The sequence below is a fragment of the Prionailurus viverrinus genome, chromosome B3 (genome assembly GCF_022837055.1).
Source record: "Prionailurus viverrinus isolate Anna chromosome B3, UM_Priviv_1.0, whole genome shotgun sequence".
NCBI lineage: Eukaryota > Metazoa > Chordata > Mammalia > Carnivora > Felidae > Prionailurus > Prionailurus viverrinus.
Window position 1 is genome coordinate 117419254 of NC_062566.1, and position 15077 is coordinate 117434330.

General features: G+C 51.2%; 1 long non-coding RNA gene and 1 other non-coding gene across 2 annotated transcripts; one reads left to right on the top strand and one right to left on the bottom strand.

Moving 5' to 3' along the window:
* Window positions 1–3109: 3109 nt before the first annotated feature.
* Window positions 3110–11636, bottom strand: LOC125169077 (uncharacterized). Its single transcript, XR_007153435.1, has 3 exons — window positions 11065–11636; window positions 5981–6150; window positions 3110–3314 (listed from the first exon to the last, which is right to left on the bottom strand). It is a non-coding gene; the product is annotated as an uncharacterized LOC125169077 (long non-coding RNA).
* On the top strand, window positions 5207–5280 carry TRNAE-CUC (transfer RNA glutamic acid (anticodon CUC)). Its single transcript has one exon. It is a non-coding gene; the product is annotated as a tRNA-Glu (tRNA).
* Window positions 11637–15077: the final 3441 nt, after the last annotated feature.

Below are 15077 nucleotides of genomic sequence, written 5' to 3' on the forward strand. Positions count from 1 at the left end.
TCAGTCAGTTAAGCCTCTGACTCTTGATTTCGGCTCAGGTCATGATCTCCGTGAGTTAGAGCCCCGAGGCAGGCTCCGTGTTAATAGCATGGAGCCCTGCTTGGGATTCTCTCTCTCCCTCCTCGCCCCCTCTCTTTGCCCCTGCCCCCTCTTAAAAAAAAAAAAAAAGAGGGGAGCCTGGGTGGCGCAGTCGGTTGAGCGTCCGACTTCAGCCAGGTCACGATCTCGCGGTCCGTGAGTTCGAGCCCCGCGTCGGGCTCTGGGCTGATGGCTCAGAGCCTGGAGCCTGTTTCCGATTCTGTGTCTCCCTCTCTCTCTGCCCCTCCCCCGTTCATGCTCTGTCTCTCTCTGTCCCCAAAATAAATAAACATTGAAAAAAAAATTTAAAAAAAAAAAAAAAAAAAAAAAAAAAAAAAAAGAAAGAAAGAAAATCTCTATCTAGATGTTCTAGTGGAGAAGCTTGGAAAGCTTATTAGAGTGCAACTAGTTTTCTCCCAAGTTCTCAAACTTCAGTGTGCATCAGAATCAGAGGGGCGGGAAGCCTATGAAAAGTGGAGGAATAAGCCCTTCCCCTTCGGTCCGAGGGCCCGGAGATCTGCATTTTACAGCACCCAAGTGGTGCAGCTAATCCACAGACCAACCGTATTCCCTCAGAGAGGGCAGAAAAGCTCCCACATCCACAAAGATTCATCTGTCACGGCTCTCTTTCCCTTGAGGTGCAAATCACAGATCAGCAACCCCAACATGGCCCACACATAATTTGCCACCCCTTCCCATAGGAAAGCCCCTTGCCTCCTGACCCGTGGGACTTGGGGCTTTGATGAAAAAGTGGGGGCAGAACCACCTGGCTGGCCTTGCTCTCGGGGACTGGGGGCACTAGGAGTGACATTGCCGCCAGCGCCCCAGGACGGCCAGCTCAGCAGGGTGGGGGGAGGGGCTGCCTCCTCCCCTCCAACCCCTTCCCCTCCAGCTGCCACACACCAGCCCTTCCCCTCTGGTCCCACCCTCACCTCAGCCTGTGCTTTGGGAGCACACAGTCTGTGTCCTCACTGGGACCTCTGGAGCTGGGACCGGCAGGGCTGAGCCTAGGACCGGGATTGGAGGAGCAGGGGGGTGACAATGAGGAAGGGGAGCTGCTCAGAGCGAAGCGGCCCTGCCTGGCTGTGCCTGGGGAAGCCCGCCAGGCAGACAGAGGATCTGAGGCCCATGCTGCTGTGAACTGCGCAGGGCAGAAGGGGGAAGGGTCACAGAAAGGGGCTCAGACACTGCCAGACCAGGGATCACCTCGATTTAAAGCCTGAAGACATGGAAGGCAGCAGGTCCTGTCACTTTTGGAGATGAGGCTTGGTGGCAAGGAAACTGGGGATTTGCCACTCTCCCTCGCCCCCCCCCCCCGCCACCCTCCCTCCTCCCTCTCTACACCCCCTCCCCAGACACTTGCTTGGGAGAGAGAGGGAGGAATCACAGGGTTCTATCAAAGCCTTTAGGACTCATCTGGTCCAGTGCCCTCGTTTTATAGGTAAAGAAACTGAGGCCCAGAGAGGAGAAAGACTGTGTGTCCAAGGTCACATGGCTTACTGGAGACAGAGCTTGAACCCAGAACCCCTAACTTCCCTCAAAATGGCCTTTCCTCAACCCTGAGACCTAAATAGGTCCCACGAGGGGGGATATTCAAATATTTTAATGACCCCAGCAGCACAGCCTCAGCACTCAGAATGGGCACTGTCCTTGGCAGTGGGTCAGGGTCCTGGAGGCCCCAGAGATGTCCCTGTAGTTGTGGGATCTGGGAGATGTCCCAGAGTTCCCAGGGAGAGTGACTGGGACAGTGGTGGGGGGTTTGGCGGGGAGGCTTGGGCAGCTATGTACCAACTGGAATGTAAGTATTTCAGTCTCAGCAATGCTGTACCTATTAAATGCCAGCCAGGGAGCCAAGGGTAAGAGAACCCCCCTCCCCCTTTAGAACAGGTCTCTTGGGAGGGGACTTCCCTCCCTCAGTGAACTGAGCCCCTGGCTTGCCAGAACAATCGGTACCCCATTTGCATGGGGTGGGGGAGGGAATGAGAGAAAATCAAATGACGGGGACCAAACTCTAGCTTCTGGACACCTGGCCCAGGTCACCCAACAATGGACGATACAAACCCCAGTCTTTTCCCTGTGGCCAGCAGCTTTGTGTGCTAAACCTGGAAACGGGGGCACCTGGGTGGCGCAGTCGGTTAAGCGTCCGACATCAGCCAGGTCACGATCTCGCTGTCAGTGAGTTCGAGCCCCGCGTCAGGCTCTGGGCTGATGGCTCGGAGCCTGGAGCCTGTTTCTGATTCTGTGTCTCCCTCTCTCTCTGCCCCTCCCCCGTTCATGCTCTGTCTCTCTCTGTCCCAAAAATAAATAAAAAATGTTGAAAAAAAAAATTAAAAAAAAAAAAAAAAAATAAACCTGGAAACGGCTGATAAAGTGGGTGTTTTCAGCTCTTGGCAGCCGCAACATGGCCATTTGGCTGCTGAAGGGTACGGAGCGAGACCGTTGAGGGCTCCTCTGCGTCCTCGACACCACAGGGTACCCAGAGCCTGGGGTGACCCAGCTCAGCATCGGGAGCCCCTTCAAACTCTGTGATTCAGCAGGGTACAGACACCTCGGGAGGGGTGAGTCTACAGTCCTACAGAAAATGAGGGCACAGACGGAGTGGGCAGGGAACTCTCACCCCTAGAGAGAGAGCGAGGGAAGAGGAAGGGCACAGGCTTTGGCATCAGACCAACAGCGCGTAAATCCTGACTCAGCCCCTCGCTGGTTCCTGCGAACTTGACTCATTGAGTTGTCTGTAATGGGACCAATCATACTGACCTCACAGGTCACGGTGAGGAGCAAACGCTGTGCATAGTCCTCAAGTGACATGGTGGGTTCACACATGGCATTTGTCAATCGTGCTTCATGACTTTTATATTCTACACAACATCCGTCGTTTGTACGTGTGGAGCTGACGTGGAGTCTAACAAGGTTCTTTTTTTTAAAATTTTTTTTTTAATGTTTTTATTTAGTTTTTAGACAGAGAGAGACAGAGCATGAGCAGGGGAGGGGCAGAGAGAGAGGGAGACACAGAATCCAAAGCAGGCTCCAGGCTCTGAGCTGTCAGCACAGAAACCGACGCGGGGCTCGAACTCACAAACAGAAAGATCGTGACCTGAGCCAAAGTCGGACGCTTAGGGTGACTGAGCCACCCAGGCGCCCCGTGAGGTGCGCGTTATTGAGGGACGTATTACTGCAGCTCCCCCGCGGACTTGTCACTCTCTCCTTCTCCGGTGACCAGAAAGGATCCCCTGCACCTTCAGAAAAGAATCACAGGAGACATCTTAGCTTCTCACCTTGTAAGAAGGTCCCTTTGCTTTTGGAGCAACATGGGGACACCAGGGGGGTTGTCCCCCTGCTCTTTATCCAAACATAAGTGGGGCCTCCAGTGTCTGCCCTGCTGAGGGTTCAGTGCAGCCGGGAAGAGGTGAGAAGGGCCAGGCATAGCGCCCAGATGTTCGTTGTATCGTTGTGTTACTGCCCACACCCAGCCCAGATGTTCATTGTCTCACTGCAGCTGCTTTCTTTCCCTCTGACCTGAAGACCTTCTCTCTCCGGGGGGGGGGGGGGGGGGGGGGGGGAGGGGAGGGGGGTTGCTGGGAAAAGGGGCAAAGGAAGGGGTCTTGCCTGATCACATCCCCCAATCATTTTATTTTTAACCTTTTAAAAAATGCATAAGCCCCAAGTTTATTCATCGTCTTGCAGCTGGCTGGCTGAGGAGTGTCCTGGGGTAAAATCACCCTAAAGCTGGCGCTTGCCCAGCACCTTATAGCCCCGCGAGAGGGCTGAGTGTAAAACCTCCTGTGGAAGCCAGGCGGAGAGGTCAGTACCCGCCAGTGTCCCCTGAGCCCGCAGAGTCAAAGTGTGCACTGCGGCGGGGGAGCTGGGGGCTGCCCGCTTCCTCTCCCAAGGAGATGGAGAAGGTGACCGTCACTCTCAGCTCTGCCCCTGCTCAGCTTTCTGTAGCCTGCGCTGGCCCAGCTCCTTTCAGACCAACACCTAGATCCCACTCTGGGTTCTTCTTCCTCCCCACTCATCGGAGGCCTCCATGCCCTGGTGCAGAATGGGGGCTCAGCGTCAGACAGACTTGGCCTTCCTGCCTCTCCCAGCCACCACCTGTGTGACCTCGGCAGGTTGCTTAAAAGTGGAGCCACAGTTTGCTTGTCTGTAAAATGGGAGCAGCACTCACCCTCCCAGGGTTGTGAGACAGACAAGATAGTGCACGTAAGGTGTTGAGCCCAGTGCCTGGCTCAGGGTCAGACAAGGGTAGTTATTTTTATTCTTATTATCATTGCCCCATCACGGCAGGGAAACAGGTTAATAAGAGTCATTAAAGGAGGCCTGCTGGGCAGCTGTCCAGATACTAAACCAGGAGGAGGCTCACATTCTGGGTGCTAAAACATCACGCGTCCTAACAGGACTGAGCAGGCTGCCTTCTCCAGCACCTCTCCAGGAAGGAGAGACCTCAGGAGACCACAGGACCCACTGGGACAAGCTGCCTAGGGCCAGGGAGAGACTTTCACCAAGGAATATGCTCCATCCCGAGCCACCTTCCAAAGAGGATAGTCTGGTCACCGGCAGGGCATTCACTGAGGAAGAGGGGTCGACAACCTGGGGGCAGGACCAAAGCGCCAAGGAGAGTCCAGGAGAAACTGAAGCCTCTGCCAGCTTCCTTCTCCTACCCCTGCGCCCCAGGCAGGACTCAGCCTCTCCTCCGAACAAATGTTGAACAAGTACTTAAATAACACAATGTGTAGGCATCCTGAAGAATGAACATGCCAGGACACCACTCATCCCAGCTTGGCCTGCCTGATTCTCCAGGGGCTTCTCCCAGCAGGAGCATCAGACACCAGGATGTGGGCGAAGCCCGGAAGGGGCGGGGGCGTGGGGGCGGTTGGGAAGGAGCGCTCTCAAAGCCCCACTCTTTGGCCATCTTCTCTGAAGCTTTCGCCACCTCGCTCGCTGAGGCTCTCTCTCTCTGGAGCAGGGCTGCTCGAAACGTGGTCTGGCACGCCGTGCACGCTGCTTGCTCAGATCCAGGATGAGAGAAGTCCGAGAACCGTCCCCAAGCATTTAGATACTGTCACAGCAATTCGACAGAACGGTTTTATGTCAGTTGAATCTAATAAAAAAAAATTGGGGGGGAGGGGCGCCTGCTGGCTCAGTCGGTAGAGCATGTGACTCTCACTCTCAGGGTTGTGAGTTCAAGCCCCACGTTGGGCATGGAGCCTACTTCAAAAAAAATTGGCTTGTATTTTATGTCCCTTGTTCATTTCATTTTCTTCCAGCAATTCTTTTGTGTTATGTTTTACAAAAGAAACGGCTCGTCATTGATTACACATTAGGAAAACAATTGGCCCGTGACCACAGAAAGTTGGAGAAGTTCTGCTCCAGATGTTTTTTCCTTCTTCGTCTTAGAAACCCTCACGTCAACGCGGTACGTTAAAATGTGCCACTTGGGGAGCGGGTGCCCAAATGGGGCAAAACGCCCCAGTCCCAGGACCCAGCAACGTACCTGAGCCCGGTCACCTCCCCTCCCCACCTGATCTGCCCAGCTCAGAATTTCCCCCTGGACAAGTGCTCCCTGGGGTCCGTTCACAGCTCTCTGTCCTCCCCTGGAGCCCACAGGACTTGCTGTCTCCACCACTCATTTGGCGATTTCGTTAATTAAAAAAAGTTTTTGAGTACAAAGCTTTATGCTATGGAATGAAACATGGGCCCCCTCCAGCTGGCCTCCGTGTGTTGCCTCTTGTGGCTACTTTTCAGCCTCTGTTGCCCACGCATGGCTGCCTGTGTGTGGAATCTTGCACTCCCAGTTCCCGGGCTCCAGGGGTGCCAAGCCTACCTCCCACCCTTAACGCTTGGCCTTGCTGGGCACCTGGCGCTGCAGGAGGCAGGTGCACAAATATATGGATAGACTCACAGGGGAACTGCCGAGAGGGCTGGCCACGTGGGGAAAGGGAGGAGCCGAGAAACTCCTTTCTCTTTCTTCCGTGTTTATTTGCAAGCACCAGGGCATTTTCCTTTTTGCTTTGAAGCATGCTGATTTTTTTTTCTTTAAGTTATACATGCAGAGGGTAAAAAATTCAAAACCTGTAGACAGGAGACAATAGGAAGGTTATGGGCAGCCCGCCAGCCCCAGGACCCCATTCCAGAGACCACTGCTCGCACCCCGCCTTTTCCAGGGTGTCCCGTGCATCTGCGGGCACTTTAGTGTAGATCTACCGCGCGCCCATGAGAAGGCACCGCACAGCCCTCCTGCACTTAACAATTGGCCCATGACCACAGAGAGCTGGAGAAACTCTGCCCCAGATGTTTTTCCATCTCGGTCTTAGAAACCCTCACGTCAGCTTAGTACGTTAAAATGTGCCACTTAGGGAGTTGTTCTGTTTTAACAACAGATCCTGCAGCCAGCTACCCATTCTGGTGTGCTTTCCTCAGTCTTTTCTCACAGACCTAGAGCTAGAAGGTTCCTCAGAAACCTGCTCTTCCAGGGATGCCCACGTGGGGCCTCGGGAGCAGAGCAGATGTGTTGGAGTCACCTGACCCAGGTCTGGGCCCGCACCCCTGACCAGGGGTGAGTGGAGGCTTCTTGGGAATTGGGGTGTCTTTAAGACTCCTCAGCCTGGGAATTTCGGGGGAACCTCACGTCCTCACGCCAGATTTAGGACTGGCAGATTGCCTACAAGTGAGGAAAGCGAGGCTCAGAGAAGGCAAAGGATTGCCCAGGTTACGCAGGAAGTTGGTGGCAGGGAGACTCCCAGCCTGGGGTGTTGTATTCGCCCCTGCGTCAGGCCTGAGGGCCTGGGTGAGTTCCCAAGGACTGCCTATCCCATGACTGCAAACCGCGTGGCTCAAGACAACAGAAATTTATTCTTTCGCAGCTCAAGAAGCCAAAAGTCTAAAACCAAGATGCTGGCAGGGCCATACTCCTCCCGAAGGCCTCAGGAGGGCATCTTTCCTTGCCTCTTCCAGCTTCTGGTGGTTCCTAGCGTTCCTTGCCTTGTAGGCACATCGCTCCAATCTCCACCTTTGCTGTCACGTGGTTCTTTCCTGTGTGTCTCTGTGTGTCTTCCCTTCGTATAAGGACACTCACCATTAGATTTAGGGCCCATCCCAAATCTGGGACAGATTATACCTTATATAAATTATACCTTAACTTAAAACATCTGCGAAGACCCTATTTCATATACTGGGGTTCCAGGTGGATGAGAATGTGATGGGGACATTATTCAGTCCACTACAAAGCCTTCTTTTAATTTTTTTTTTTTTCAACGTTTTTTATTTATTTTGGGACAGAGAGAGACAGAGCATGAACGGGGGAGGGGCAGAGAGAGAGGGAGACACAGAATCGGAAACAGGCTCCAGGCTCCGAGCCATCAGCCCAGAGCCCGATGCGGGGCTCGAACTCACGGACCGCGAGATCGTGACCTGGCTGAAGTCGGACGCTCAACCGACTGCGCCACCCAGGCGCCCCCAAAGCCTTCTTTTGTAAGCAGTTCCTTGGGCAAACTAGAGGCCTGTTTTGAGCTCCCAACTCAGCCGCAGGCTTCCGGCAGCCTAAATCTTGGGTGCCAGTGGGCCCAGAGAGGCACCTTCAGGCCGGGAGCTGTGCACCCAAGTTGCTCGGCATAGTGACCCAGATCCCTGCGCCAGGCTGGCCCCCCCACCCCCAAGCACTGTGGGGGTGAGATGCTCACAGCTGACCCCTTCTTCTGAGAATTGCCCCCGGCCTACTGGAGCTGCACAGCCTGAAATGCTGGTTGTTTCCTGACTGAGGCAATGACTGACCAATACTGGGACACAAAAGGCCAGTCTCCTTGCCTCACGATGTGACCGATTTCGTGGCGCTGCTCCTACTCTGGAGCTCCCCAAAAAAACAGCTGAGGCCATACCTCAGCCGAACACACCAAGATGCCAAGATCTTCCCTGCCCCCTCCTGCTCCCCTCACTCCCCTGGCAGTCACCTGAGAGCCCTCCCTCAAAAACTCACGTGTGCAAGAATCCCCACCTCACTGCTTCTAGGCAACCTGCCCTAACCTGACAGTGGGGCAATGAGGCTGTGTGCGACCGGGAGGGGAACAGAGAGGGTGGCTCTCCTTCCAGAGTCAGCAAGCCACACAGCCTTCCTCACCCAGCTCTCCCTCTGCATTCACCAGGTAGGCACACCCTGGGTACCAGGCGCCAACCGGGAAGAGAGGGTAGAATGGGCACAGCAGAGGAAGAAGGGGTAAAATAAACGGGTTTCACCATGGAGCTTGTCATAAGGAAGTCAGATGCACAGACATGCGCTGACTTGAGAGCAATTACGGGATAGTGCGTGAGCATGCCCAAACCAACCAGTATCTCCTGGTTATCTCAGGGACAAGTCACAAAGGGTTTCTGAGCAGGAATCCATTGCTACGTACTCTCGCCACCCTCCCCCTTTGGCTTTATGTTGTTAGTTCAAATCCCAGGAGGGGAAGGATCAGTGGTGCCAAGCGTCGGTAGGGCTCACGATCGACCAGCACCCAAGCTACTCTTGTTAGTTAATTTGTTGGGACGCTAGTTAGTTAGCTGGTTAGTTCGAGGAAGAGGGAAATGTGGGTCAGTCCAGGCAGAGAGAACAACATGGACAGGGGCCCAAAGACATATGCATGGCCCGGTTAGGGCAGTGCCACGAGTTCCTCGTGAGGGAGCGTGAGAAGTGTCGCTGGAACAAAGCCCTGGAGTGAGGCCGAGAGACCAGGTGGGATAGAGGGGGCCTTGAGTGCGAAGCAAAGGAGTTAGGATTTCTCCTTGAGAGTTGTGAGTAGGCACGGGCAGGGTTTTAGAAGGAAAACTACTTGATCATGGGCTAAGCGGGTGCAGGGGATTAAGAAGTACAGCACAGCACAGCACAGCACAGGGAATATAGTCAATAATATTGTCAGATACTTATTGTGATGAGCATCTTGTAATGTACATGTGTTGCATCACTACACATTGTACACCTGAAACTAACTTAATATCATATGTCACCTCCTCACCTATACTTCAAGTTGAAAAAATGTTAAGTACTTGCTCAGATTTTCATTTTAGATAGATTACTTTGGTTTGGAGGGTAATTCCATTGTTAGAAGTAAGTCAGTAAGTCCAGCCTATACTCAAGGGGAGAGGAGTCAGCCTCCGCCTTTCGGAAGGAAGAGCGTCAAAGATTCATGGACATGTTTTGAAGAGACCACACGACGTGTTTAGGAGACTATAGGAGTACTCCAGGAGAGAGATGTCACGGCCTGAGCCAAGGCAGGGACAGTGGAAACAGAGAGGAGAAGTGTCTTGAGAGTTATTCTTATGGGGTGGCTCACAGGTGCAGGGAACTGTGATGAGTCAGGAGCCAGTTGGCAGGAGCCGCCTCGGCCACAGGACCCTTCACATGCAGAGGTGGCCTGAACTGCCTCCACCTGCAAAAAGGAAGAGGCTGGCAGGCAACCAGCGGTCTCCGGGAGTGTTTGAATGTAGTAGACCTCTGTAGCAGCTTGGGGAACGGAACCAGCACTAACCAGGCTGAAAGCTTCCCAGAGCCCAGCCATAGAACCTTTTGGACTTATCCCTCCAGAGAACAGTTAGGGTGAGAGCCCTGCCCCTCACAAAACACAGAAGCCAGGGGTGGACAATGATGACAGCAGAGCAACACGTGCTAAGTCAGGGTGTCAAGGTCTATAGCTTCACCAACCTGAATGTGACAAGCACTCCCGGGGTCACTCACTCATTCAATAAACATTTGCATCGGCCCTCGCAACTGTGACACCGGAACAGTCACAACGAACAATGCTTTCAAGGTGCTGAGGAAAAAACTGTGTCCAGCCCACAATTCTATATCCAGCCCAACTGCTATCAGTCAGTGTGAGGTGAGAACGCAAAGGTTTCAGACATGCAAGGCCTCAAAATATTTACTTCTAAGGCACACTTTTTCAGGAAGAAAGGAGGGATTTGTGCCACCAAAAAGAGAAAGGAATAAAGGATCCCCAGGATGATGGAGGGAAGGAGCATTCTAGGATGATGGCAGAGTTAGCTAGTTCAGCTTGAAGCAGGACAGGGCTCCCAGAGAGAGGAAAAAAAAAAAAACAAAACAAAACAAACCCAAACAGCTAACCAAGCAGACAAAAAAGAAAGAAAGAGGCAAATCTAGTAACTCCGAGTTGCATAAGAGAGGAAGTATAATCATGGTGCACTACAGGGCTCAGCTGTGAACTAGTTTTACACGCACATAATAATGTAAACACTAAATAGTGGTTTCAGCAAAAATGTCAGAGAACAGGTGCGTTAGGCTGAGGAGTAGGGTGTGTGGTTAGAGACCTAAATCCTAAGATTCCACTATAGAAAGTCAACTGATAATATCTAAAATATTATAAATATCTAAATATACAAAAATATCTAATACATATTAAATGTTATATATATTATATATAACATCTTTAGGGGAGCCTAGGTAGCTCAGTCTGTTGAGCATCTGACTCTTGGTTTTGGCTCAGGTCATGATCTCACAATCATGAAATAGAGCTCCACATCGGGCTCTGCACTGAGTGTGAAGCCTGCTTAGGATTCTCTCTCTCTCTCCCTCTCTCTTTCTCTCTTTCTGTCTCTCTCTCTACCCCGCTTCCCCACTCACACTCTCTATCTCTAAAATAAAGTGTAAAAAAAGACATCAAAAATAAATAAAATAAAAAATATATAGTACATTTAGAAATCTGGAGGTACATAGCATAACAAATTACTGAAAAAGTGAAATGTAGGGGCACCTGGCTGGCTCGGGCAGCAGAATGTGCAACTCTTGATCTTGGAGTTTTGAGTTCAAATCCCACACTGGGCATAAAAATTACTGAAAAAAAAGTTTTTTAAGTTAAAAAAAATAAAAATTAAAAAATAATAATAAAGATAGTTGCCTCTGGAGGTTTCATTATAAGTCCCCTAGTGTATTTGATTTTTAAAAACCTATTACTCTGATTAAAGCAATAAAAATACATGCATACATACATACATACATACCAGAATGGCCTGCTGATGAGGGAGTCAAGGCAGCACCTCTTTCCTTTTCCGTGAAGGAGCTGGAGAGGCAGTGGTCTCCAGAACCCCAAGAGCGAGGTTTAAGTGGGCAGCAGGGTTAGAAGTCTTCTTGGCTGAGTCACATCAAATCCACGTGTCGAAAAGCCTAGTGTCTTCATTTGGGGAAGTTCTACCAGTGCCTTGCAATGGCAGGTGAAGAACTAAAGGCAGAAAAAGCCGGTAGAAGTTCGTGCAAACAGCATCCAGGTCCCAGCTGAGCCGGATATTGAAGTCATAAACTTTTACCTGGTGAGCCAGGCTGCGTTTATGCTTCCTAATGAGTCTTTAACTGGTCCTCCTTTTCTCCCTTAGAGAAAGACTTGGACAGTTTTGACTACGTGCATGGACACCAAGGTCAGGGACTAGCCTTCAGCCAGACCGTGAAAGGGGGGCTGCATGCCTACACTAGAGAGATATCTGTTGCTTTACCCTGACCAGCACGGATGGACCTTCTTCCGGGTGGGACCCCATCCTTCCCTCCCTTCAGTGGAGGTAGGGCAGACATCTCACGAGACTCCGTCGAGGAGCACATGACTCTGACATAATCAATGGCAGCACTGTGTGTCCTTGACTTCCATGATTGGCCAAGAGAGGGCATGTGACCTCGCTGAGCCAACGACAGCCCTCGTCAGCATTTTTGCTGAATGACTGGAGAAAAAAGACTGTTTCACTGCTGGGGTTGCTGTGACGCAAGTGTGACATTGCCATCTGGCCACTGCCAGGTGAGAAACTGCCTCAGAACGAAGCCCACTCAGGGAAAAGCGGCACTGAGAGAGGAAAGGAAAAAAGTTCCTGATGACAGCATCTGGGCACCCTGATCCAGCCATGCCTGAAAACCACAACCCCTAAGACTTTTTAATTGGGTCAGTAATCCTTTGGGGGACTTTATGCCACTTGTAACTGCGGAGATTTTGAGTGCTAGACCCCCTGGGAGATAACATGACAGAAGAGGGAGACCCCCAAGGGAAAATACAAAATCAGAATAACCAGGTTATCTAAGCCAGCCACCATCCCCCAACCACTGTGATTCTCCCTCCAGGGCTACCCCTGTACCGGGAATTGTTTTATCAGGGGAGGCTTATTCCCTTACATGTGCATATATACAATCCTGCAGACTCATTATTAGGAGGGTCATGTGTTGACAGACCCTGTCACATGCTCAGATATGTAGACGTCAGCGATTTGCCTGTTATCTGATCCAAACATTGTTTCCGCATCTGGCCCCACTTAGGGTCATCCAGTTTCTGCTCAGACTCTCCCCTGGGTGCGGACTGCCCCTGACTCACTGTCAACTTTTCCATTGAGCCAAGAACCAAGAGCAGAGCTGGAAGGTTCTTCCTCCATCTGCCCAAGCCAGTTTCTGTTTCCCGAAACCTTCTGCAGTCACTAGCAACAGAGGAAAAGTCCAAGCCCACTTCGAAAGACAGTCCTTCAGGTGTTCAAGGAGAGCTGGCATCTCCCTTTTTACTAGTAGGGATTGAGTTCAGCTGCAGGAAACAGAAACCAGACTAAGGCGGCTTAACCAAATGCAGAGGGAGAGAGCTCTTTGCATTACAGTAGGGCTGGGTGGGTGGCCCAGAGCTGGGGCGACAGCTCCATGACCACCTCAGTGTCCCCATTCCTTTCTACCTATCTGCTCCACCGTCAGTAATAGGTACCTTTTATCCTTGGGGTTGCCTCATGGTTGCAACGTGGCTCCTGCACCTCCAGACTCCAGTCTACACTCCAAGCAGGAAGAAAAAGAAAAGCAACAAGGAAACAAAACCTTCCCAGAAAGACCCAGCAGACTTCTGTTCGTGTCCCACAGGCCAGAATTGTGTCACATGGGCTCCACAAGTCACACCGGGGCAGAGGACGTCTTCTGTTTATTTGCTTCCATCTGGACGTCACTGCCTCAAATAAAAATAAAATGATGCCAAGCGCTATTGGTAAAGAAAAAAGGGAGAATGGTCACAGGGCAGGCAACCAGCAGTTGCTCCAAAAGCTTTCTCTAGACCAAATTCTTTTTTTTTTTCAACGTTTATTTATTTTTGGGACAGAGAGAGACAGAGCATGAACGGTGGAGGGGCAGAGAGAGGGAGACACAGAATCTGAAACAGGCTCCAGGCTCTGAGCCATCAGCCCAGAGCCCGACGCGGGGCTTGAACTCATGGACTGCGAGATCGTGACCTGGCTGAAGTCGGACGCTTAACCGACTGTGCCACCCAGGCGCCCCTCTAGACCAAATTCTTGTATGGAGAGGCTCAGGTCTCGACTTGGGAGGGGTGGTCAGACAGGCCCCCAACTCCAAGTCCAGCCCCACTACTTCCTTAGTGGGATCACTTTAGGAGATGTTCTTGAGCTCTTTGAGCTCCTCTTTGCTCATTTGTTTAAAGAGGATAAGTGTGCTTTTCTCAAGGGTTTCTGGAGTGATTAAAGCACCTCCATGCAAAGTACCTTAACATTTAGACACTCACCAAATGTTAATTACTCTCTTACTTCCTGTGATTGCTCATCACATGACATGTTTCTAGTCCTTTCCTCCTGAACACGCTTCTAAGATCTGCTCTAATGTCTCTTGTAATGTTTTCAGTTTTTAAAGTAATCTCTACACCCAACATGGGCCTCGAACTTATGACCTAGAGATTAAGAGTCTCACGCTCTACCGACTGAGCCAGCCAGCCGCTCCCCCTACCCCGAAGCTACCTTTTATTTTTTATTTCTTAAATGTTTATTTATTTTTGAGAGAGAGAGAGAGAGACAGAGACAGAGTGTGAGTAGGGGAGGGGCAGAAAGAGAGGGAGATACAGAATCTGAAACAGGCTCCAAACTGTCAACAGAGAGCCTGACTCAGGGCTTGAACTCAACAAACCGTGAGATCATGACCTGAACCAAAGTCAGATGCTTAACTGACTGAGCCACCCAGGTAACTGGGGCTACCTTTTAAAAGAGACATTAGATAAATAAACATAAAAAAAATTTTTTTTAAAAGAAGGGGGCGCCTGGGTGGCTTAGTCGGTTGAGCATCCAACTTTGGCTCAGGTCATAATCTCACAGTCTGTGAGTTCGAGCCCCGCCTCGGGCTCTGTGCTGACAGCTCAGAGCCTGGAGCCTGCTTCAGATTCTGTGTCTCCCTCTCTCTCTGCTCCTCCCCTGTCTCTCTGTCTCTCTCTCTCTGTCAAAAATAAATAAACATTAAAAAAAATTTAAAAGAGACATTAGAGGGGCACGTGGCTAGTTCAGTCGGTAGAGCATGAGACTCTTGATCTCCAGGTCATGAGTTCAAGCCCTACACTGGGTGTAGAGGTTACTTAAAAAAATAAGATAAATAGGGGCGCCTGGCTGGCTCAGTTGGGAGAGCTTGCAATTCTTAATCTTGGGGTTGTGAGTTTGAGCCCTACCATGGGCGTAAGAGATTACTTACAAATAATCTTTTTTTTTTTAATAAATAATAAGGTAAATAAATTGTAGCCCCAGGATGGAACACAAAGTCCATTGTGTCTTGCTCTGGGCACCATATTTCTCGTACCGCCTAGCCAACAGCCACTACTGTGACAGGCATGGGGAGCTTGGCACTCACTTCTTCCCTTGGGCTCTTGGACCATCAAGAAGAAACCAGAAGGAGCTAAGTACAGACCTGCCCACAAGGTTGGCTTTACTAACACAGAGCTGGCGGGGCCTCCAACTCCCCGCCCCCTGAAATCTTGACCCTGCACAACCCTAATGGACTCTCCAATCACAGCTGGAGAACCTGGAACGCTGGGAGCAGGCACCCATTCCAGGAATGTCACAATCTCCAATCAGATTGGTGCCTCTGCCTCCAGCAGGGAGGAGAAAGGCGGTGAAGGAGGCTGTGGTAGGCCGAATGGTGCCCCCACCAACACTCCCAAGATGTCTGCATCCTAATTCTCGGAACCTGGGAATGTTCCCTTCCACAGAAAAGGCATTCTGCTGGTGAGATTAAGAGTCTTGAGATG